At 35.9% G+C, this 26,398-nt stretch overlaps 1 long non-coding RNA gene across 1 annotated transcript in view; it reads left to right on the forward strand.

The window, feature by feature from the left end:
- The window catches only part of LOC134478285 (uncharacterized), a 156,973-nt gene that overhangs the window by 68,568 nt on the left and 62,007 nt on the right, over positions 1 to 26,398 (forward strand). The gene's annotated exons all lie outside the window — the stretch shown is intronic.

Genomic DNA, 26,398 nt, shown 5'->3' on the forward strand with positions numbered 1-26,398 from the left:
TCAGAACCTCTGAGTCACTGAGGATGACTGTGGTGCTTTTCAGGACAGCCCTGGTCTTTATTATGAGCATGACTTCTCAGCTCCATTGTAGAACCCTCAACCTGCCAGGACAGCTTCTTCACCCCTCTGGCATAGACTTTCTAGTTTCCACCATTGACCCTTGGGCCTTCCCAGCACGGATCCATAAAACAGATATGTGAGTCCTTCTCGTGGGCTCTAGACCTCCAGTTAGACTTGTGGGAGGCCTTGTCATGGGCTCTAGAACATTCCAGGTCTGCATCTGGACTCATAGAACATTGCTGTGGGATGCAGGCCCTTGGCTGAATATTCTGAGTCTTCAGTGTTGTGGACAGATTTCCTGCACTTTCTTGTGTTTAACTCTGGGTGGCCATCATAAAATAATGTTATGAATTCTGTGTCCTGATTCTAATTGTTCTCCTCGCAACCCTGCCTGTAACACTCTTCTACATAGGAAGCATTCCCTAAATATTAAATTATTCTTGATCTTAGTATTTTTAGTGGTAACAGGTGAGACAAGAGTCAATTTCAGCGGATATTTTCATCTCAAGGATACAGAGATTTTTTTTTTTTCTTAATGGCAGCTTACATCTTCAGTATGAGCATTTATTCATGAGCACCCATTCAGTTTTTCCCTGAAATAGGTATTTACTAAACCATTTCCTGAGAATGAATATGACTTCAGTTTAGAGTGTAGTTAGAATGTAACATGCTTTGAAAATGAGAACTTTCACACTGAGTGATTAAAAATGTGGCTGGCAGTAAATGTAAGAAACCTTGAATGTTAAAAGTCAGCATTAAAAATAAGCAATGCTTTTCCTGGACCTTCTTTTAGGCAAAGCTAACAAAGATCATTAGCCCAGAAGCTCAAATCAGGAAATACTCTGTGAGCATATTTATGCTTCATTAATGCAGCAGAACCAGAGTGTTTCAGCTAGAAGCAATGTATAATGCAACATAATTAAACAGGGGGAGATAGCTCTACCTAGAAAGTTTAACGGACACTGTTAGAACTTTAAAAAAAAAAAAAAAAAAACTCTTACGGTTTTTCTTTATTAGCAAGATCAAAGTAATCTAGGGCAGTGAAGCTCCTGTAGCATATGGATCAACTTACAGAACTTGTTTTAAAACGTGGTTTTCTCAAGTCTCACCCCTAGACATTCGAAGTCAGTAATTCAATAGCACTAACCATTTATCTTTTTATCAGCCTCTCCAGATAATTAGAACCCAGTCCTCACTTGGAGAAACAGTGGTCTAGAATCTCAGATTGAATAACTCTTTACAAAAGAAGGAAGCAAAGACTTTGGAGAGAGCTTTTCTCAGCAGGCTCAGAATGGAATGCAGAACTAATTCTTTAAAAAAGAGAAACACGCAATTCAAACTATTTAAATCTTTCCAAGTAATGTATCTTGACTTTCACTGAATTTTAGAAGGTAGGATCTGTGCATGTACCAGGTGTCAGATACCAGGTGTCAGCATGAGCTCATTCCATCCTGGGAAAAAGTGACTAATGCAGAACAGCAGAAGCATGGGAGAATCTGTTTTGCTGAATCACACAGTGCACAAGAGAGAGAGTTTTCAGTATCGCACAGACATAAATAGTGAAACATAAATTTCTGCATAGTAGCTATGACATAACTACTTTTAAAATATCTCAAAATCTAAGGAATTCTAAGAGCACTCTTGGGAGGCTGGCATAGGGTGATTGCAAATTCTAATCCAGCTTCGGTAATTTAGTGACTTGGTAAAACCCTATCTCAAAACTTTTTTTTAAAAGGACTGGACAGGTAGCTCAGTGTGATGGCCCTGAATTCAATCTCCAGCATATTACAGCAAAGACAAATGAGCGAGCAAACAAACAAACACAAACTCAGAAATTTTGAATTTCAGTAATAATACATGTTTCCTGCTGTATTGGTACTGAGTCTACCCAGTCAAGGAAACAAGGACAGACTTCTGCAGTGGAAGCTGGATTGGTATTTGGCCATTAGAAGGCTAACTTCATCGCTGATAAAATTTCTCTGCCATCAATTGGATTTGATATTTCAAAATTTCGTTTCTGTTCAAATGTTTTGCAATAAAGTACTTTCTATATGTCAGGCACTTCTTTAAACACTCCCCTTAGAAATGGGCCTATTTAGCCCTCATATCCTATGATGTACCCATAATTTCATTAATCCTATACGGTTAATGTTCTTTTATAAGGGAACACACTGAGGCAGAAAGAGGTTAAATAACATGCTCAAAGTCAATGCCATGGGTTATTTTATGTGCCACTTTGGTTTGGCCACAGTGCCCAGATATTTGCCAAATACACTGTTTCTAAGAGGACATTTTTGAATGAGACTTGTATTTAAATTATCAGACTCTGAGAAAAGCCCTTGCCTCCCACACTATCAATGAACTCCATCCAATCAGTTCAAGACTTGGACAGCCTGAAAAGCTGACCTACCCAGAACAACAGGGAGCCCTTCAGCAGACAGTCTTACAACCTCACTTGCAGTTTGAGCCTACCTGGCCTGCTAGAAAACTGCCCTGGATTCAAATGCAAAACTTTCCTGAGTCTCTGGACCACCAACCTTCTCCATCAGTTGTGAACTCAGCAGGCCTCCACAATCATGAGAGCAAATACCTTAAAATAAACCTCTTTCTCTCTATGTCCAGACATGTATTGTTTCTGTTCTGTTTCTCACACAACAGTTACACAATAACACAGTGCAAAAGATTGACTTTGCAGGTGGAGAATAAGGTCTACTTTGTACTTCTAGAGATGAGCCAAGTATCTCTTTTATAAATTCAGAGTCATTGGTGAGTGTAGTATTCTTCATGTTTTTTTCCTATTTATACTGAGGGTATAGTTCAAATGGGAACAATAAAATTCAAGACACACAAAACTCCTGGCAGTGGCACTGAAAAACCTAATGTCATACATGTTGAAAATATTGTATGTTTTGAGTACATCCCACTGGCAAAAGAAAAACTTTTAGAGCATAAGAGATTCAGTGGGCACTTTTTTTTCTTTTAAATCTTTACCTTGCTCTCTGTTAAGTGAACCTTTTCCTACAAGAATCTACCAATACTTGTTGGTAGTATGCAAATTTTAAAACATCACTTTAAAGTTTTATGTTATTGAAAATTAATTAAATAATAAGACAGTATGCTTTTTCTTCTTTCATAATGTATATATGTCCATAATCATTTTCCTTTTCAAAAATCCAAATTTAATTTTTAATCTTTAGGGAATAGTAACCATAAAAACATGACTTCAGATTAGTTCAAAATTAGACCTCAGTCCTTGCTGTGTCCAAAAATTTCAATAAAGAGGGAAAAGATAAGGGCATCCTAAATCTTCCTTTCATTAAAAATTTGTTTTAGATCTATACAAAAAGGCAAATAACGGTTTTAAAAAGTCAAGAGAAGTCCCTGCCAACCCACATACTGAATGTTGGAAGTCTGCAAGGCTTTGCTGGTACAGGTCAGCTTTCACTCTAGAGATAGGTGGCTGGATTTAGCAGTGAACCAAAAGGTTGAGAGTTCCAGAAAAACATAGCTTCTGTACACAAAGAAAACACTTAGCTAAGTTTCAGGACCACTATATCCTTTCTGGCTTTCATTCGTGGCTCAAGTGTTGTCTATAATTTTCCTGACCTAAAATATTAACTGTGAAATTTATATACAGTAGAGGAGGAAGAATGAATTGTTCTGCTTAAGACAGGCTGAGTCACTGTAGTTAGATTCAATCAGTGCAAGAGAGAGAGAGAGAGAGAGAGAGAGAGAGAGAGAGAGAGAGAGAGAGATGGAACACTTGGTTAGTTTCCATCCCACACAAATGTCTAGACACTAAGAACATTGTGTCCAGACCTGGCTCTGACTATTCTTATTAAAAGCTTCATGTAAAATGTCACTGGTTATAGGGGTTTGTTTCTATTATCCTTAAACCTTATGTATATTATTCTACTTTTGTCAACATTCATTCCCATTTTCTATAAGCTTTAAACAATCCCATATGCTGAGTAAATGTAAACACTTTGGAATGTGGCTGGCCTCTGTAATCTGGTTACACAATCACTACTCTCCCTCTCCAAATTTCATGTAACTGTCAATTTTAAGCATGCATTGTCTGGGGTATTTACCTCCTGTAGTTTAAGACAGACACTAAATGTGTGCAAATGTAACCTTGATCTAGTACTATGGTCATCTATATTTTCTAAAAAGAAAATGGACTCTCAAGAAAGCCTGAATGCTTATCTGCTGTTCACAATTGCTTGATGATCCAAAGCAATGCTCCAAAGTGTGTACTCCCAATGTCAGATCTTTATCTGCCAGTTAAGACAGACATTCAGCTTCCAGTACATTCTGTACAGAATATAGCCAGAGTTTCAAGGATGTCAGTTTGGATATTAAATAGATAAGTCAGCATCAAAGTCCTCCAATACTCATTTTTCTTCAGCAGTATGGTATAACCAGCTTCCTTATGTTTAAACTCTGCAGAAACAGAGAACATCTTTTATAAAATTGTGCTTAATAAAATGACACCCTAGATTGACTGTAAAGCAAGCTAGACATGGGCTTGATAAAAATGCATGGTCCATATACCATTTGCTGAGATTTAGATCTTTCCTATTTTCAATCTTCTGGTATATTTCAATTTTTTTTTTTTGATTTTTTAATATTGAGCTCTAAACATAAAAGGATGGAGGAAATCATGAACAAGAAAGTGCAAAGAGAACAGAGTTAATCCAAGGAAGCACTGGCCTGGTCTCCAGTGACACTGAAACACAGTTTTGTGTATTATTTATGAGTTTCAGAGATGGGCTATGTTAGACCAATGAAAGAATATTTTTCAAAAATAAATCAGGTAACTTTAGAAAGCATAAGCTGGGCTTAGGGAAAAAATACTTGCCTTTGTCCAAAAACAGATCAATATTATCCTTCTAAAAGGAAGCTTTGGGGAAAAATCATTAAATAATATATTGTCTTCCTAACATCAATGGCTCTGTTTTTATACTGGCATTTTAATTGGTTATCTCTACTCTTTTTTTCTGATTTTTGGTTAATCTTTATAATAAACAATTTTGTGTAATCAGATTGACTAAGTAATAGATCAAATTCTGTTGGTAAAGAAATGTAGTGCTAAACATCTAGCTTAAGCCATTAAATTATTGATTAATTAAATAAAAGAACATCATATTTTTGCTTTAAATATTTGTCTCAGTTATATGTCAGCCTTTCTTCTAGTGGTTAAAGATTTGGTCAATAAAACTTGCCCCTTGTGGAAAGAACTCAGTTGTTCCGTATGTTATAAAAAGCCTTGATGGAACTCTTTGAGCAGATTGCAATTCTTTCTTTTTGAAAGGAAAATGTGAAATATTTTTCTGCAGCTTTTAGATTCTGATCTGAAAGCTAAACAAATTATTTTTACCAATTTGAATGGGCTATAGCACATCAGAACTATGAATGAAATGATATAGGAATTTCAAGATTCTGTGCTTACTTTTCTGAGTAAAATCCAACCTGTTGGAAACACCATTATCAATAATGTAGTGGCTATTTAAATCTCTTGAGTCTTCAAAAGCTGTAGTCAGTTCAAAACTTCAGCTTGATTAATGACTTGTATATAAAGACAAGGACATTCAAAAGAGAAAATTTATATAAAAAAATCATAATTTTGCTTCCAGCTAAACCTGAAGCACTACCCTCTTCGGTTATGCTTTTGGCGTTTAGGAAAGTGCTGTGTTTGGCCTGCATAGAGAAAGGTGGTGAGCCACTTTCAATATCGCCTTCACCTGTTTGGAAGCAAAGCCACTGTTAAAGTCTGGTCCGATTACATTCCAGCCAATTCCCAGCATGAAGACAGCTCTGGAACTGCTCAAGGGCACAGATTCCTTCATTGTCCCTTTATTGGTTTGTTGGCTAAGGAGGAGTGAGGAAGTGACTTTTGAAAATGAGTATATTTTGCAGAGTTGTCTATTGCCAGAAAGAGAGATGCTCAACATTGCTTCTAGGGAAGTTTTTTTCCTGAAACATTGTAATGCAGAGAAAATGCAGCTAGAGATAGGGAAACAAGATAATTCTAGACTTGCAGAATGTTAGCAGTACTGGCATTTCTATATTACACAGCAGTGTGCTAGACAATGCTGAAAAATTAAGAGGCACATCTGGGCTAGATAATAACAATATAGTTAGAAAGATGTAAGTGCAAATGGATAACTGTGCAAGCTAATACAATGTGTGTAATGACATTTGAACTACATATACAACCTGGAACTGGTACAGATATGGACAGGATAATTGCTCTGAAAACAAGTTCAGGGCTCTTATATGTTAAAATAAGAGGAAATATGGGAGCTGGGGATATAGCTTAGTGGCATAAGTGCCTGCCTGGCAAATGCAAAGTTGTGAGACTGATCCCTGCTACCAAAAAAAAAAAAAAGTTTATTCAGAATGTACAACTGACAAAAGATCTTAGCATTCTACTTTGTGGCTTTTCTTAGAGCCTCAATGCTCTTATTTGTAAGTTATAAGGCAGGATTAAAGGTGTGTGTGTGTGTGTGTGTGTGTGTGTGTGTGTGTGTGTGTAAATGAAGAGTGTGGTATAAAATTTTACTTTTTCTGCCTCCCATGTTTTATCAGTGAACCAAATTGCCATTGGTTCTTCCTTTCTTTGCTGGTACTGTGCTGGTACTTCCATTTATGGGTAAAAGTTGACTTGTACAGGTTTATGCTGATAACCAGCACAGAAAAAATGAACTAGGAGTCATAAAGACTTACAATTAAAATGTATCATGGATTTGCCCAAAATCATATAATTTATTGTTTAACTTCTTAAGGAAATTATCACATGGAAGTTACTCATTTTCACATGATCTCAGCTAAGAAGAAGCTGGATTAAAGGAAATTTTAAGAGCAAGGAAAAAATTAGGCTAGTACATGAGAGGCATTTGGAAAATCATGTGCTACTTACTCATTTTGACACACCCCAGTTCCAGAATTGACATTATGGAAACAAGTGAAACAAAAAAGAAAAATAAGAACACCAAAAAATCAGCAGCAGCTTCACTTAATTGGAAAAGCACTAGCAAACGCATGCAACAAAGGAGCAAAGAAAGGGAATACAGTAGTTCTAGTGAAAACAACTTTCTATGAAGATGGAAATTTGAACATCAGCACCATGCACTATCGTAGTCATTAACCTTGTGTGTCTATTGAGACTTTGAAGTGTTTCTAGTAAATTTCAATGTTTTTCTTTACATTTGTTAAATTAAATTGAAAATTTTTTTTTTTTTTTTGCTGGCTTTGTCTCAGTCCAAGTCTCAGAAATAGTGCTACAAGTGAGGAGCACTTATTGTTATTTTAAGATCTTTCATAGTCCTATTAATTGATTTTGATCAAATATTTCTGTACCTTACTTTCCTCTCTCAAATGGTGCTAACAACTCATAATCCCTAAGCAACATCAATGGTGCTGTGTGACTTAAGTATAAGATCCTTAAGTATAGGTGCCTTATTGGTAAAATCCTAAATCCAAAATACTTGGAAATTAATATAGAATTTGTCTAGAATTACATTGTGTAGCACAATATAGAAAAATGGTTATTAGAGGATTTCTGCTTGAAAGCTTGAGGGGTAGTAGAAAAAGAAAAGATTTTATGGAAAAATAAATAAGGGAACACTTAACTCTGAGAGGAAGAGGATTTGGTATTAAAGCAGAAAGATGGTTTGGGCTGCAGGAAAGCATAAAGGAGAGAACATTGTTCAAACAAAGGGTTCATCATTGGCAGGATGTGGCCATGCGAAAGGGGGACGTACGAAGTCTTCAGGACGTACCATGTCAGTCTGGACACTTTCAGGATAATGTGCTGCCCTTGGTTAGGTCGGGCAAGAAAGTAAGTTGAGCTGACTCTGAAATGCTTGACATGCCCTCTCTGGATTTCTATTCTAGAGTCAAAAGAGTAAAACTAGAGTTTCTCAGGTAAATTAGAAACAAAGTAAGATTTGTGATTTAGAAAAATAACTGATTTCAGGGTCAACAGACTTGCAAAGAAAGATGTGAAACAATGAAGAATAATTAACAGGGGGTCATGTAAAAGGTGCTAAGATTAACTAGGAATCCTAATAAGAAACTAAGAAAATAGGGGCTGCATATGATCATTGAGAGACCACAAAACATGCTGACCTAAAAGATGTGGGTATTTTGGGAAGAAGGAAGGACAAAAGTAAATGTGAGGCTTCAAGCTTGGGTGACAAAGTGATACCATTCATCAAAGTAGGGGAGAAAGACATACATACCTTGCTGATTTTGAAGCATCAACTTGGCATCATTTTGAGATGAACAAGCAATATAGAGATGAATTGAAAGTTTGCAAATTGATAGCTTTAAAGTATGCACACCCAAGAATTTATTGAATGTTCAATTTGTTGTTGGAAATTCAAGTCTTCATCTCATCAGAGAAGTCAGAAACAATGACACAGTTCACCTGAATAGAAATGATGCTAAGATTCCTCAAATGGTAACCTTAATTCAGAAGAGAACATGAGGTAGCTCACAAAAGAGGGAGAGGGCAGGTCCTTTGGATATGAATCAGGAAGGGATATTGAAAAATCAAAACAGAATTTGGAGAACTCAGCAAAAAACTGACAAAGAAAAGGGTATGTCATACTGAGGTTTACACATTTCATAATCTTAATACCAAAGCAAACCATCAGTTACTTGCTATAAATTCCATTCTACCCAAAAAACCTGCTGGGAGGGACAAAGTATCAAAGTGCTATATAAACAAGGCTGTTTGACAGGAAGACAGTGTCTGGGGACAGATGGATGGAAGGGACAGCAGATTCAACAAAGGAGGCCCTCCCTAGAGTGGGAGATCTGACACAACAGAAGGGAAATACAGAGTCCAGGGGGAAGAAGCTACACTATAGTTATGTAATTGAGGACTTGGGATGAGCTGATGTCAGCAGTGAGGAACGGTCAAAGATCAGCTGTTTCTTTCTATCTCGATCCTGAAAAAATAAACTCAACTCTTTGAATCTCAGTTGCCACCCATCTGAGAGAGACGTAATTATAGTATTCAAAGGATAATTGTGAGGATTAAATGAGATGTTGCACCCCATATACTAGGGCTCATAAATGTCAGTTCCCATCCACCGTAACCTCCTCCAAGTTTTGTGTCAGACTCACATGTTAGCTGATGACTTATCCATAATGTATCAGTTGGATGCAGAGTCTCCGTGTACTTGGAAAGAATCCCAGGTCTCCAGCAAAGGACAGTTTCATCTCATCAAAGATTGCCTCATTGCAGTGCCCACACTTTTGAGTCATCTCAGATTGCCTGAAAATCAGAAATCTTTGATCAGTGTCTCAGCATTCAGTATGAATATAATCAATTTCAGATTTGGAGCACACATTTCAAAGAAAGTAACAAATACTGTCCCCCAAAAGAAAGAATAATTATGTACAATGAAGATTTTAGAAATTAATTCATTTATCTATACAACTGCAGAAGAACTAGTGATTATTTACCAGGGCAACAGAAGCATGTAGGGTGGGAGGACCATCTGTTTTAAAATTTTATCAGAATGATCACACACTCTGGATAATTTATTTATCTTTTAAAATTTATCATTAAGTTTATTAGAACAATGTAGACAGACATATTGATCATATTCATTATAGGAAGTTTGTACCTGTATATAATACATATTGATATATATCTCTTTTTTAATCCATTATCCTCCTGTTCATTCAATTCCTCTCCCCCTTCTTATTTACAAAACTTGTCTTCTATTTTCTCCTTCTTTTCTCCTTTTTCTCCCTCCTTCCTTCCCATCTTCCCTAGCTCCCCTTTTGTTCTGAACAATCTTCCTACTTCACAATATCTATGATGCATTTTGGTTCTTATTTACACTTTCAGTTTCTCATACCAGAGAGACCATGTAGTATTTCACTTAAGATTATGGTCTCGAAGTGCATTCATTTAGCTATAAATCTCTCAAGTTTCTTTCTTTATGGTTAAGTAGTACTCCATTGCATAAAAAGAAAAATTCCACACAATTTTATCCATTCCTTTATTTATGGACATTTGGGTTGTTTCCAAGATTTAGGTATCACAAACTGTGATGCAATAAACATGGGTGTGCATATATCACTAGGGCACTGGAGTAGGACGCTTTTAATTCTTTGGGGAAGATACTAAGAAGGGTAATTTCTGGATCAAATGGGACTTCTTGTCCTAATTTTTTGAAGAATCTTCACACTGACTTTTGTAGTGGTTGCATTCATCTACATTGCATTAGCAGTGGAAAAGTATTTCTTTTCCCCCGCACTCCGTACAGCATTGGTTGTTAGACAGTTTCTCCACAATTACCTTTCTTCTGGGGATGAGCTAGAGTCTCAGCATCATTTTAATTTTTATTTCTCAAATGGCCAGTAACTTTTTTTCATATCTTTATTTGCATCCATACTTTTTCACTTGATAAATGTGTATTCATCTCAGATGCCCATTTTTGGATGGGGTCTTAAAATTTGGGGAGATCTAATTTTTTCAATTCTTCATATATTCTAGATAGTAGTCCTTTGTCGGAGATGTAGTTGGCAAATTTTCCCCCAGTATGTGGGTTGTTTTTCACTATATTGATTTCTTTTGCTGTGAAAAAGCTTTTTAATAAAACGAGTCTTTATTTAATTATACCAATGTCTTCAACAGTTCTGCCTATTCTTCCAGCAGATTTAGTGTCTCTGTTTTAACATTTATATCTTTAACCCATTTCCATTTTAGTTTAGTGCACGGTGATAGACATGAGTTTAGTTTTAGTCTTTGGCAAGTGGAAAGCCAGGTTTTCTAACACCATTTATTAAAGAGGCTATCTGTTTTTCAGTGAATATGTTTAGCCACTTCTTCGAAGACATGGTGGCTGAGTATGTCTAGATTTATTTCTGCATCTTCTAACGTATTCCACTGATTCACAGGTCTTTTGTTTGTTTCTTTGTCTTTTGTTTTGCCAGTTTCGTGCTGTTTTTTCATAGTAGCTCTGCAGCTTAATTTCAAGTTAGGGATTGTGATGCACCCTGCTTTGTCTTTGCTATCCTATATTGTTTTTTGCTCTTCTAGTTCTTTTCTGATTCCAAATTAACTTTAGGAAAGTTTTCTCTAATTCTGTGAGATATACTGTTGGAATTTTTATGGAGATTGTATTGTCTATATAACAATACTGAGAGTATGGCCAATTTCTTTCTATGGATTGTTTCTACTCAAGAGCAAGGGGCTATCTTTAATAAATGGTGTTGGAAAAATTGGCTTTCCACATGCTGAAGACTGAAACTAGATCCATGCATATCACCATGCACAAAACTAAAGTCTAAATGGATCAATGATGTAAATATTAAAAGAGAAACACTCAATCCACTGAAAGATAAGGTAGGTAGAAGTCTTGGAGACATAGGGGTAGATGGAGAATTCATGAACAAAATGCAAACTGCACAGGAAAACTTCAAAGAATCAACAACTTGGATCTCATATTATTGAAAAGTTTTTGCCCTTCAAAAGAAATCACCAACAGTGTGAAAAGAAAACCCACAGAATGGGAAAGAATTATAGCCAGCAACCCCTCAGACAAAGGACTTATATCCACCCTATTCAAAGATCCTCTCTAAAAATGGGCGTTTCAGATGAACACACAATTTTCATCTCATCATGAAGATATACAAATGGCAAAAAAATACATGAAGAAATGTTCACCATCACTGGTCATTCGAGAAATGCAAATTAAGACAGCATTGAGATTTCATCTCACTCCAGAAAACATAGCTGCCATCAAGAAAACAATTGATAACAAATGTTGGTGTGGCTGCAGGGAAAAAGGAACACTGCTCCATTGTTGGTGGGAGTGCAGACTGGTGCAGCCACTATGGAAATCACTGTGGAGATTTCTCAGAAGACTAGGATTGGAAATTCCATTCAATCCAGCTATTCCCCTCCTGGGTATTTTCCCAGAAAACCTGAAAAGGTCATGTCACAATGATATATGTGCACCTATGGTCATAGCAGCACAATTTGTAATAGGTAAATCTTGGAAACAATCAAAACGTCCACCAACTGCAGAGTGAATAAAGAAGATTGGTATTTTTATACAATGGAATATTACTCAGCTATAAAAGGGATGATCTTCAGGCCTTCATAGGTAAATGGAGGCAACTTGTGACTATCCTCATAAGTGAAATAAATATGACTCATATTTATAAATATCACATTGTATCTCTAGTGTAAAAGTAATAAGAACTATAGGAGTTATAAAGCACAAAATGTGTAATTTCTATTGTAAAAAAGAGAGGAAAAGAAAGGCTCTGTTTACTAAGTTTACTTAGAAGTAAATTACTAAGTTTTTGTTGGATCATCAAGCAGAACTGTTTGCAGTCTCACTGTTTGAATGTCCAGTTTGTATGCTTTAATTTTGTAACTTGAACAACTATTTTTTAAGATGACAGTATGTAGTTTATTAACTAGTGATTTCTTACTGTTTTTTTTGAAATTCTATATTATTGCTTCCCTTTCTGTTTTGCTTTTTTTTTCCTCTTTAAATAAAAATTTTAAAAAAAGAACAAGGGGTTATCTTTCCACTTTCTTTTATCCTCTCCCGTCTCCTTTTTCTAGAGTGGAATGGAGTACTGTAGTTTTCAAAGTAGAGGTCTTTTACTTCTTTTGTTACATTGATTCCTAAGTATTTCATTTTTTGCTTGCTCTTATGAAGGTATTATTTACCTAATTTTTCTCTCAGTAAGATTTTGTCTGTGTACATGTAGACTATTGATTTTTGAGTCTTGACTTTGTATCCAGCTACAATACTGAATTTATTAAAGGTAGAAGTATTTTTGGGAAGTTTTTCGGGCCTTCTGTGTAGAGTACTATGTCACCTGACACTAATGATAATTTACATTCTTCCTTTCCTATCCCTATTCCTTTCTTTCTTTCTCTTGTCTAATTGCTCTGGCTGTTGTTTCCAGAGTTATACTGAAAAGGAATAGTGACAGTGGACACCTTTCTTCTTGTTCCTCATTTTGGAGTAAAAGCTTTTGATTTTTGTCCATTTAAATGATGTTGGTTATTGGTTTATCATAGATAGTTTTTATGAGATTGAGATAAAGACCATCTGTTCCAATGTTCTGCAGAGTTTTTATCATGAACGAGTGTTGGACTTTGTCAAAACCTCTTTTTTTGCATCTATTGAGATGATCAAGTGATTTCTATTCTTATTTCTGTTAATTTGTTATATTACATTTATTGATTTACATATGTTAAACTATCTCTACATCCCTAGGATCAATCCTACTTGATCATGGTGTATAATTTTCTTGATAATTTGCTGCAAACTATATGCTAGTATCTATCTGAGGATTTTTGCAACTATGTTCATTAGGGAGATCGACCTGGGTGAAAATATGGCCCCTTTTCCATCAATTTTGAAAGATAATTTTGCAGAGAATATCAACCTGTGTTGGATGCTTTGGAGTTATTTTGGGGGGGGGGTTGAAATACTTCACTCCAAGGTCTTTTTGACTTGAGGGTTTGTATTGAGAAGTCTTCTGTGATTCTGATGGTCTTTTCTTTATAAGTGATTTGTTTTTTTGTTTCTAACAACTCTTAATATTCTGTTCTTTTGTTGAATTTCTGGAAATTTGATTGTTATATGTCTTGATGTAGATTATTTTCTTTTACTTCACAAATAAACCAACTTTAATGTCATTTTGTATTTTATAAAGTGACTTCTTCAAGAACCTTAAATGCTTTATAGACATTATTTCTAATTAATTCTCCCAACCTCTTGTTGGATTTTGTGAGGTAGGTATTACTACCATTTTACAAGACAGAAAGACTGAAGCACAGAGAGGTTAAGTGACTTGCCTAAGGTCACACACTTAAGTTCACTGAAGAGCCAGGACCTGAGCATTTTAGCCTCCCAGCTCCCAGTCAAACACCTCATGAGAGAATCTTCAATGAAAAATATCTTTAAAATAAAATATGAACAGTATTGTGTTATATAAATGAGGTCTTCCTACTGCCACCAAAGAAAGAAAACAACCTATATTGGTGGTGAGATTGCAATATATATATAGGTATATTTTTTTTGATTATGGTTAATTGGAGTCCGCAAACCCTGTGTATCGGTATGTCAAATTGTTTTTGTATGCTCCAGCAGTTTACTGCCATGACTTCTGTAGACAGGTTTTTATATCATTTGTGCTATCCCCTGCTTTTTCATGATTAATCTTATATTATTTTTATCTAGGAACTGCAGAATTGATTTCTCAGGGTCCCTTGTTATTTTTAAGAAATTTGTCTTTTCATGATTGCTAACCACAACTTGAGATTTTGTCTTCACATTGACTCATTCTGCTATGTATACTTTCAATAAAATTTTTAAGCTTCTGGATATTTGTTTGAATCTGTTTCATGAAATTCACTTCTTTCCTATATTGGGCATTCATGCTTTTAATAATTTTCCTAAGCTCCTCTATTTTTTAAAAAGTCTGTATCTGTTCTAGAGTCAATAAGCACATCTTTCATTATGATCATCTTTTTGTAGTCGTCTGAAAGATTATTTCTGATTTGATTTTTCTAGAGTTTCATTCATCTACTTTGTTACTTCTGTTGTTACCACTTCAGAGAGCCTAGGTGGGTAGCTTTTAGGTTGTTCCACTTCACTGTGCCCTGGGTTTGCCTTTGGTAAGCTGAAAGTCTGGGGTTACATCTTGCTTAATTATCTTCTCATTTTCAAATTTTTGTTTTTTAGTTTAATTCCTGGGTTGATTCATGTAGATTGCATCTAGTGAGTATCATTATGGCTAGTATTTAGAACCTTAGGAAATGACTACTTCTTGGAGGCATCTTCCTGGTGAAGTTGGGTTTTAGGTTTTGCATGTGTTACAAGATACTACCATTTTAATTTATTGGAGATGAAAAGTCGCCTGCCTGTGTGGCTCATCCCCTGGTTATTTCGCACTGATCTATAGTATTTTTTATGACCCTTCGGCAATCTCAGCTTGCAATAATAGGAAGAATTGATTAAACAATTATGTCACCTTAGCTAAAGTGGTACAAACAGCAATTATGATAGCATCAAACACAGCATAGACAAACTATAGTAAATGTTATTTTACCACCTTTAACCATTCTAACAACATTGGTGGTCCTACAACAAAGTAAAAAATGAACCATAAAATTGTATTCAGCAATTAAGCCCTCAATCTGGTGATTTTATTCTCAGAAGAGATAATTTATAAGAGTTTAGAGGGAAAGAATAGAGAAATGAAAGAAAAGGAAGAGATTACAAGCAAGACTCAACCACAAAGGAAGATCATGTAAAGTTTGGGAAACTCATGAAGAAGACAGAAAAGAAAGAGAAAAGAAACAAATAAAAACAACAACAGAACAGAACAACAAAAATTGCAACCTGTGTTCAAACTTATATAAAAACAAAAGTAAGCAATCAAGCCCCCAAAAATCCCAGCAAATAAATAAGCAGAGAGAGAGAGAGAGAGAGAGAGAGAGAGAGAGAAGAGAGAGAGAGAGAGAAAGAGAGAGAGAGAGGTGAAGGAAGAGGAGGAGAAAATTTTAAAAATGTCCACTTGAAGCTGTGTCTCTGATGTTACCGGTATATGATACGGGCAGACCGGATCCAGATCTAAGTTCATCAATGCCACCAAACCAGATGCAGCTTTATGGTGGACTAGTAAATAATCTAGTGAATATAAGTAATTATAAGTAAGTGTTAGAAAGGCACTACTAGAAAGCCCACACCTTTATTTCCACTGAAGTTCAGGCTTGCTTCTGGCTGTGAGGTTGCAACCAGTTTTATTCAGCCTGCAACAGACCGTGAGTCTCCTGCGTGCTTGAATTCCAATCCCAGGCAGTTTGAACTCAGCTCGCTGAACTCCTGCCAGCTTGAACTTGGCAGCCTGAAAAGCAGCGGTTCTGAGTTCTGAGCTCAGCTGACCTGTCTCCAATATGGATGCTGGAAAACTGCCCTCTCCTAGGGGCTTCTAAACATGAACAACTCACCAGCCATTGTAACCTGCTGTGTCCGCTGCTCCATTGCATTGGTGTGCCTCTCCATGGAGGCCTCTGGTGTCACCAGCACTCATTGTGCATCTGGAGTTTCAAGCTGCTCCTCCCACATGGTGAGTCTATGCTCAGAGAGAAAACATCACCTGCCACCTCTTTCTTCTTGTTGAAGTTTGTCTCTTCACTCTCCCTTTGGATTTCAGTTCTCACTTCAGATCCCTCCTGGGTCCTGGGACCCACTTCTCTCTTTCTTCTCTTTAACACATTGCTATCTTCTAGTGTCTGGGCACCAAATGTCAGAGAAGCTCCTCTCCTGCTCACCACTTTGCCATCCAGGTTCACAGAGTTCAACCCTAGAATCTACAACAATGAGACCAAGTCTCAAAACATTGTGTAGCTGGAAGCTCTCCCTGGATCCTACTCATGCAGGCTGCAGTTGGTATAAATCCTAAAGCAAGGCATTCTATCCAGCTGGGAAGCTCTCAGCATTGTGCTCAGGATCTGGACCTTTGCACAAGCACTCTGAATAATTAATAAGAAAAAAGTAGGGTAGATACGAGTGATTTCAGCCAGTGTGTACATGGTGACATAGGAGGAGACGGTTGGGTAGACTGATCTCAGTCTCATGACTAAAAGTACAAGTATGGTTGGAAAAGTTATATTCAAAGCTTACAGCAGAAATTAATGCTTCTGTATGATGCATGAGTGATTGAGTGCATAATATATGTTCTGTTTCAAAAACTGGTACATAACAGAAATTAACTAGAATGACTGAATGATTCATTCATTCATTCATTCATTCATGAAACTGAAGTGTGTATTGAACCATAGTATGTTTCACACTGTTTACTAAGCAGGAAAAAGCTGTGGCTTAAGTAAATAGGGCCCTTGTTTTCATATAATGTTGTCTACAATGTAGGGTAGGTATTATATGAGTAATTATAACTGTTAGAAAGGCACTATAGATACAAAAGGGGCCTGTCATGTAAACTGAGAAGTGCAGTAAAAGTAATAATAATAAGATAGAACATTCAATATTTACCATGGACTAGGTATACACTGCTCTAAAATGTTTTATATATATTATTTTAAAAATACTATGCAGTAGGTATTTCATTACTTCCATTTTATAGACAAATAAATTGAATCACAGAAAATTTCAGTAACTTGTCTGAGGTTAATATGTAGAAGATTTTAATCCAGAAGTTAGGTTCAAGAACACATGCATTTAATAACTGCAGTTTAGCAATTTAAGAAATCTAAAAAGTTCATCTGTTTCATTTTGTATATTTTGGATCAGAAAAAAGATACTTAGGGTGTCTTTTTATATGTAATTTTTAAAATCTTATTTCTGATAACCATTGTTGGCCAGCTATGTTGCTAACCAAAAAAATGTAATTTTTTATGTGTTTCTTATTAACTAAATCTAGTGTCAGGGCCGTCTCCTGATGGGGCAGTAACTGGAGTGTACCTTCACAAGCCACACTGCTGTGTTTGTTCTCATGGGAACAAGAATGGCAGCAACAGTTCCTGTTGCTCAGGACACAAAGATAAGTCCCAAAGATAGGCTGTGTGAACTGATCTGCCTTTGTCCCAGCCTTTCCCACGCTTGCTGGTGTCATCGAAATGATGCAACCTGAGGCTCAAGCATGATAGCTAAGCCTGCCTGTGCTGTGTGAGCTAACACCCACCTCGCTGTGTACACAGGAGCAGGTGCTCTCGGTACTGACAGCACCCCTCTGGACCACCTCTGCCGGTGATGCTGTTGTGTGCAAGCTCCTGGCTCTTCTGCATCAGGGCTCTGTCAAAGTGAAGGTGACACACTCAACTCAGAAAGGGCTTGCAGTGAAAGCTAAATTTGGTGCTCAATCCAAGATCACTCTCAAGCTAAGAGGTGAAACATTGTTTAAATCTGCACAGTTAAGCAACATAGGATAAAGCATAAAGACAAAATGGCAAAGATTAAGGTAGAATATTTATGATCACACAAAAATTGGATAGTGCCAGGAAAAAGGGGTAAGAAATGGAACAATGAATAACCTGTCATTATTCATGGGAGGAATTAATAATCTTTTGAAAGAAGTAGAGAAATAAGAATGCTGCATAGAGATAGAGAATAGACATGAGGCTTTTCAGATTGTCAATACATAAAGGAAAGAAAGTGTAGGTCTTATCAAAATCAAAGAATAAAAAGAAAGATGTCATAGAAATTATATACACCTAAAATCAAACATTATTTTATACTAACATCTACAATAAATAATTTTGCTAATTAAAATGGAAAAGAATATGTTTAGAATTAAAAAGCTAAGCACAATCATATATTTAACCTAATAAATACTTAAAATAACTTACAGAGTTTGACAATCAAAATACAGGAAATGCATGTAATAGAAATGCAATAAAACACAAAAGCAGGGGTCACAGTTTTACTATCAGAAAAGAATGAATCAAGAGAAAAAATACAGTAAGTGATAGAATTTTAAGCAACTTTTTGGGGAAAAGATGAAGTTTATAATTTTGGTAAGTAGTTATGAATGTTCCTGTGTGAGACATTGAAGCTTTATTAATCATAAAGTAAATACTACAAGAAACACACAAAAAGGAAGAGTCATATTGACACTTCCACTCAGCATCATTTTATGTTGATAAAACTATAAATTAAATAAGCACATCAAAGATCTAAATAATCTTATTAACAAGAAAGTTCTGTTTGACTTTCAACTCTGAAACCAGAAAAGTAAAAATCTCAGAAGCCCATGGAACAGTCACAAAACCTGGCCACAAAGAAAACCCCCATAGTAAATAAAAATAAAGGTAACCATGACTAGTAACTATCTATTAGCCGTAAAATTAATGTGGAGATTAGGAAGCAAACAAAAATGTGCTGTCTCTAAGTCAGAAAAGTCTTTTAAAATCTCTTCGTTCAAGTGTCTAATAGATATTAAAACATAAATTTAGTTGGAGAGATTCTTAGAGGAAAATACTTCTTTCTAAAATCTTGCATAAATCAATAAGAAAGAATACAAACAGATGAATTAAACATCTATACTAAAAACATAGACCAGGCTTGGTGCTGTAATTCCAGGACTTTGGGGTGATAAGGCAGGAGGATCACAACTTTAAGTCTACCCTGGAGGAACTTAGTGACTTAGGGAGATCCTGTTTCAAAAAATTTAAAAGATCTAGGGAAATAGTTCTAACACACACACACACACACACACACACACACTCACACAAACACCCAAATAAAGTTAGAAAAAATCCACAACAAACCTAATGAAAGTAGAAATAATTAAGACAAATGCAAAAACTATATAATTAGATAATGAAATCATATAATTAAGAAGCAAATCTATGAGTTAAGAAACCTATCAAATTCATTAGCTAATTTAATTATGAAAACATAGAGAATGTAAAAAATATGCAAGTAGAAAATTTCAGCGTTGGAAGTGTTATAAATAACATTAAAAGAAACAGAGGGTCATATTTAGTTGAATACTTTGAAGAAGTTAATGAAATAATGGCCACCCAAAGTTACATCTTTGTACACATAATTAAACTGAAGATTCTTGAGATGAGAAAATTATATCTTTTAGGATACACATGTGCCCTTCGTCCTATAGCGAATGTCCTTAAAGAAGCAAAACAGAAGAGGAGAAGACAATGTATGCAGAGAGGCAGAGATTGGAGACTAGTGTGAACACTAGACCAAGAATGCCTGAGCCACCAAAAGATCGAAAAGTCAAGACACAAATCCTCCCCCAGAACTTTATGAGGGAGCAGAGTAGTGGTGACCCCATAGGTTCAGACCTGTGGCCTTCAGAAATGTGAGAGACTGAATTTCTAATTTTTTAAAACTCTCAGTTTGTGGAAATTTGTTACAGCAACTCAGCAAATTCATACACAAAGAAGGAACTATATGAATCTTAAATACACAGTTCTCCACTCATTGCTAAAATATATTGTATCTACCACTCTCACTTCCTTTTCCTATGCTAATTCCTGCCCTCTTATTCATATGTGCAGGGCCCTGTTGGCAGCACATGAAAAGGCTCAGAGGCAAGAAAGTGTCCAGGACTCAGTGAAGAGAGAAATGGGGAGCTTTAGCCCACACCAAACAGTTCCCAATCTACAGTCTGCTGTCAGATATTAACTCACCTATATACTTGACATTTGAGGATTTCCAATATCTGGTTGAGTTCATAATGAATCAGATGACACATTAAAGACAAAAGGCACAAACAAAAAGTAAGGCAAAAAGAAAAAATAGTTCCTTTGGAACAAAAGTAACTATTGACTTCCAATTCAATCCAAGAATGAATTTTAAAAAGCATTCGCAATATATGAAAGATGGGGGCCACAATCAATACTAACAGTTATTTCAACATCTCAACCCACTCATTGTGTTCAAATAAAATGAAGAAAGTTAGAGCAAATAATTGTTTCTGCTTGTTTTCATTTCATTGTTTGGCTGTTTGCATTACTATACACTCAATACTTTTGTCATGGATTATTAAAAGAAATCAAGAACAGCTGTTGGAGGCTTTGAGATTATTTGTTTGAAGAAACATACCATTCCTTTTAAAGTGCACACAGACACACAGACACACACACACACACACACACACACACACACACACACACACACATTAGCACTGAACCATGGTTGAGTAGGCAAAGAAAAATGTCCAATCAGAAATGATCTGCAGCCCAATGTCCTTCTGACTCCAAGATAAACACATCAAATCTTTAAAGGACAAAGAGTTAATAATTGTTTCCAGCTCTTTCCTTCCTCTAACTTTCAAATATCAACATTCTTCCTTTAAACATTATTTGTGCATTTGCTTCCCTGTTAACTTCCCAATTAGCTTCTGAGTATCACTTTTTAGTATCTTTGTTTTTGTCAGTTAGAGCTGGCTCGCTTTAAGCAGTTATTTAATGAGTTATACACCAGGTAAGGTATTTCTCGTGAGGACTTTTTCCGGAGCACTGTATACCTCTTCCTTTACCTGCCATCTACATGATCAGAGAAGTTTCATCATGTTCATTCCACCTCTGAGACAAACAGGGCTTTACAAGGCACAAGGTGAATGGCTCTTCTCTAAGAAAATATGTATGTGATAAGGGCGACAACTGTCTTTCTTATTTAACTATTCATCAACGCTTTCTATGTTTCAGAAGCTTTTCTGGTAAAGGAACTCTAGAAGGAGTAAGCAGGCTTTTCTGAACTTAAAAGAACTTACAAGACTGTGTGTGTGTGTGTGTGTGTGTGTGTGTGTGTGTGTGTGTGTATGATGAACTCACAGTTGCACTAATGACCATGAAACGAAGTAATAGAGAATTATTTCAAAGAAAATCACAACTTTTTTAAGGATGTAAGGGGAATCAAGTCTATATAGCTAGAGAAAATTTTCTGGGGAAATAAAAGATACTCAAATAGAAACCTAAAGACCAGCAATTGAGAAAAGGTATTTTAGACAGTACAGGAAAAGAGCCTGAAGCCAGAAAGAAAGTAGCACATTCTAAGACCTAGAGGAAATTCAGAGAATACAGCCAATCTGTGACTGGTGTAGGCGGCACCTGTTGAGTCTTCAGAGATACATCCCTTGTGCTTAGAAGCTCTGCTGTTTCTTAAGTGAAGTAGGAATCCACCAAAGAGTTTCAAGCATGGGAGTATTACGCTCTGATTTCTATTTGAAGCAATTATAGCTATGGCTATAGTGAAGGATCAAAGTCAGAATTTGAGAGAAACTAACCAGTAGTTTCTTCTCTCCTTTTCAACTCAGTGTCATTTTGACAGTTTCATAATATAAGATCATAGTTTCCTTAGTATACAAACAGCTGTTTTTTTTCTTTATTTGCAATTTTTGATCAATTTCTTATTAATGTCATTACTTATCCAATTGCTTTCATAAGCAGTGCAGGCCCAATTCTTTAGAAAACATTGATTTTTTAATGCTTTTTATCTGAAGCTAGATATTTAATGGGAGTTCCTCAAATGTGTGATTTATGCAGAGATAATTTAGTTGTTGAGGATGATAGTAGGAAAATATCCATTTTCCAGGATCTGGGTGAAAGCAGTGTAAAATTCAAGTTTTTCCGGGATCCACAGTTCCCTCTACATTTTCTCAAGAGGTTCTCTAGCAACTTTGATTCCAGATCAGATCAAAGATGATAGAAATTGTTGCTATTGTAGTCCATTTACACAAAGATGAAACCAGCAGGGCAAATGTTCCCAGAAAAATAAAATGTAATTTAAGAAAATAACTCTCAATTTTGAAAATGACATGGAGAAAGTTTGGACTCTGATTTCAAGAGGTAGGTTTTTTTTAAAGAAGCTATTTTAAAACATGCCATCCCCTGATTTCTTCTTCAAGGTTGAACTGATAGATTCTCCAATACTTACAGTGTCTTTTCTGATTATACATTGATCCTGTTCTGGGTTGGACAGGTCTTAAGGGAATATGACTGCTTTGGGGCCAAAAAAAGTATCTGTTAGTTGGGTCCTTGGTTAATGAGCACAAACAGTTTTTAAAAAGCCTACCTAAAGATGGTGTTATTCATTTGGTTCATGTAAAATAAAAATAAATTGTGGATTCTTCTGGAAATACTTGTAACTTACAGAGCTTAATAAAATGAACATTTAAAAATTTCAAGCTATTTGCTGTCCCCCATAAAGGTAGGATCTTAAAACTGAGACATAGTGAAGAAATGTACATTTCTTTTAGAAATCCCTTTTGTAATCTAGAAAAGAAATACTGCCATTTTTTTTCCTGTTGGCACAAGACAAGGTAGTGTTTGGTTTCCAAATGTTTAAAATTAATTCAAGGAAAGTATTTACCTATGGCCAATCTTGTCACTGGAATTTAACTCTTTAATCTGTTACTGACAATTGTAAAACTGAGAATTCTAAAGGTGTAATTTTTTTTTGAAAGTTTGATCTCAGTTCTCATTGGGGAAAAGAATTCGCCTTAATGTGGTATGAGGCTATTTATGGAGTTTATTCTACTAAGAGAGAATGTTCATTCCATTGCAAAAATCTTTATTTGTTATGTGCTGATGCCTTAGGTTTAGATTTATGCAATATTCTTAATAGTTTCTGTATATCCTATTAAAATCTAAAATATGCCTTTTTTCTAAGGGTTTAGGATATGGGAATGTAAATCTGCACCACAGAGAAAAGAAATTCAGCTCACAGAATGACCGTGTCGTAGCACCTATCTTTGCCTTTGGAGAGACTGGCTGCATAGAGAACTGAAGTCCATCATTGCCTGTGAATCACCCCACCTTTCTCTTCAGCCAGTCTAGTCTATTAATGGGCTACTGACAACACAAGTGAGAGAATCACAATGCTCTACAATAAAACGAGCAATCAGCATTTGGATTCTAAAATGCCTAAATTTTATGTTTATTAAGCTACAATGCCCAGGAACAAAGACAGTTCACTAGAGGATTCATTCATTCATTCATTAATTCATTCATTCAGTAAATACATATTGAACACCCATCATAATATAATAGACAAATGAATCTGGAGACTTGGGTTTTAACTGGTTTATGCCACTTCTCTGACTTTTTGTCTTGATACATATAATAATTAAATCTAAGAATATCTAAAAAGCATATTTGTACATTTATTGAGCTTCTGTGCTAAATGCTCTGAATGTTTCACATAAAGAATTGTCATGCACGGAGCAGAAGATTAGGCAGTCATGCTAAGATGGCTAAGACGAGTTACTTAGAGCAAAATGATGGAGAACTAACATATGCACCTACAGGACTGTGCCAAGCTGATATTTTTTAAATCACTGATATGCAGCACCAAGAAAAGTTTGGATGACAAGCTGTTCTAAGTCCTTACAAGAAAAATACGGAAGGGGAAAGGAAGAGAGAAGCATTTGGAAGGAATTTCATCTGAAACAGCTGCCTTGCTAATTCCTTGTTTCAAATTGCCTGTTAGCTGATCTGACTTAAGACTTTTTTTTAATCAAGTAACAAAATCTGTGGGGTTTGCTAGTTCAATTCATTTGCACATTCCACAGAGCTACATATGGCAGGACTGAAATGATCAGGTTTCCTCCAGCTTTATCATAAATCACAGAGATTCCAATGTGTCCTTCACAGCTTTAAGTTTTCAAAACCATCACAACTAATGAAATATTTATTCTAAGACCTACAGTCACTTGCACACAGTCACGTTCCTTGGAAGAGAGACATTGAAAAAGAACCCATCAGGAAAGCAGCTGGAGGCCCCTAGCCTGGCCCCACCACTGTCCTCCACTGTCAGCCTCACATCTGCCACCTTCAGGTCACCAAATGGCATCCCCTAAGCTGTGAACATGAGCTATTTGAGCAATTTGGCAGCTTTCAGTTGGAATCCAATCAAAGTTTAAAAGATTCTACTTAAGAGCAGTAAAAGACTCTCTTGGAATTTTATTACTTTATAAAATTTATTAGGTTATGAATCAAGTTAATTTTAAAAGACTAGATACATTTACTAGCTGGTTTAAAAGTTTGCAATGATATATAAAGTCCACCAAGATCAGGGAGGTTTCCCTACAATTTGGCTAACAGCCAAGTGTTTACAGAAGAACTGAAATCTATACATTTGCTGTGAAACCACACTGATGCAGATGGTGAAGGAATCTGCTCACAGAATATTGTTTTTACTTATTAGAATTGAGAACTTGAGGGCAAAGAGCATTCTCAATAATTCTATAGCAATTCCTTTCATGCTGGTGATTATTTCTTTGTTTCACCTCCCATTAAGAAGTGAACCTCATTTTTCTCTTATTGTGGTAACATGTTCCAAAAATATGTTTGAAATCATAGATAATACTAAATCCTACGTATGCTATGTTTGTCCTCTAGATGCATACCTAGATGATAAAGTAGTATCTGATTAAATTCTTCATTAATCCTATATACAGTTACCATTTTTATGCCTTATTTTAAAGATGGGGAAATTGAAGCTCAAAAAAGTTATACAACTTGCTGAAGGTGCTTCATCTGGTAGGTAAATATGTAGAACTCAAACCAAGACTTAATCTGGCACCACGAAGTGTAAATGCACTACACATGTCCTGGTTTCTGGAAAACATTAATTTCATACATGTTATTAGTCATCAGTTTTGCTCAGTAAGGAACGGAGATAAGTGTTGTGCTCCCTGCATGTTAACACTCTGGCATATCATTCACACATCTATGAATGTATGTTCTTTTCATCATTTTATTCCAAAATAACCCAGTTTCATTACATTAAATGAAGACTTGCATTTGGAAATTCTTCTTTCCCCTTTACTTTCCAATCTTCACATCTGCCAGGGCAGCTTCTGCAACAACAGACATAGGCCTACAAGCAGTGTTGTATTTTGTGGCTGGAACTTACTCTTAAATCTTTATTATCATTTTTTATTTGTAGTGTGTGGTTTGGTTTCCCTTGTTTGAGGACTGTCATGCTGAAGTCTATTTACAGGCTCAGTGATTTCTGATGCAACATTTCACTTTCAACTGGAGCCTGTTTCCTGTTTATGTCTTCATGCACAATGTTGTGCTTCTTCATATTAACTATACATTTTTACCCACTGTTGCTGTAACTCTTATAGTTTGGGCTACAAGAGCAACCAGCACAATTTTTTCCTTTTCCATAATGTAGCAGATAGATTTGTTCTTATCAAAGATTTTAGCACTCAGAACTTTTAGTTTTCTTAGTGAGACTTTCACTTTTACATTTATTAGAAGTGTTTTGGTATAGCCAGACTGCCACCGTCAGTCTTTTTCTACATTTAAATCATAATTAAGTAACATAAGGGTGAGTTGAGCACAAGCATTGGAGTGCTTCAAGAGTCGATCTGATAGCCAACATGGCTACAAAGAGAATGCCAGATGGGAAAACTGCATGTGGGGTACATAACAAAGAGACGATTCACTTACTTGGGAAGGCAGAGCAGGATGGTGATACAAGATTTCATTGTGCTGCTCAGAACAGTAACAATTTAAGATTTACACATTTTTTTTGTAATTTTATAATCTCTAGAACTTCTCATTTAATATTTCAGACCACGATTGATCACCACTAACTGAAGTAACAGAAACAGATAACACAAATAAAGAGACACTGCTATATCTAGTCTGTCCGTACAGCTAGCTTTAATGAATAGAATGAGACAGAAGTGCCAGTGCATGTCCCTGGTGTAGGTCATAAGAGGTTTTGCAACTTTACTTTTGTTCTCTTGAAACACTGCCATGGAAGAATGCTGACCCAGGCTCCTTGAGGATCAGAGGCCATGAGGAGAAAACTAAGTGGACCAGCTAACAACA

The sequence above is a fragment of the Cavia porcellus genome, unplaced genomic scaffold, assembly GCF_034190915.1.
Source record: "Cavia porcellus strain 051 isolate PalLab524CR breed Dunkin Hartley unplaced genomic scaffold, mCavPor4.1 scaffold_12, whole genome shotgun sequence".
Classification (NCBI taxonomy): Eukaryota; Metazoa; Chordata; class Mammalia; order Rodentia; family Caviidae; genus Cavia; species Cavia porcellus.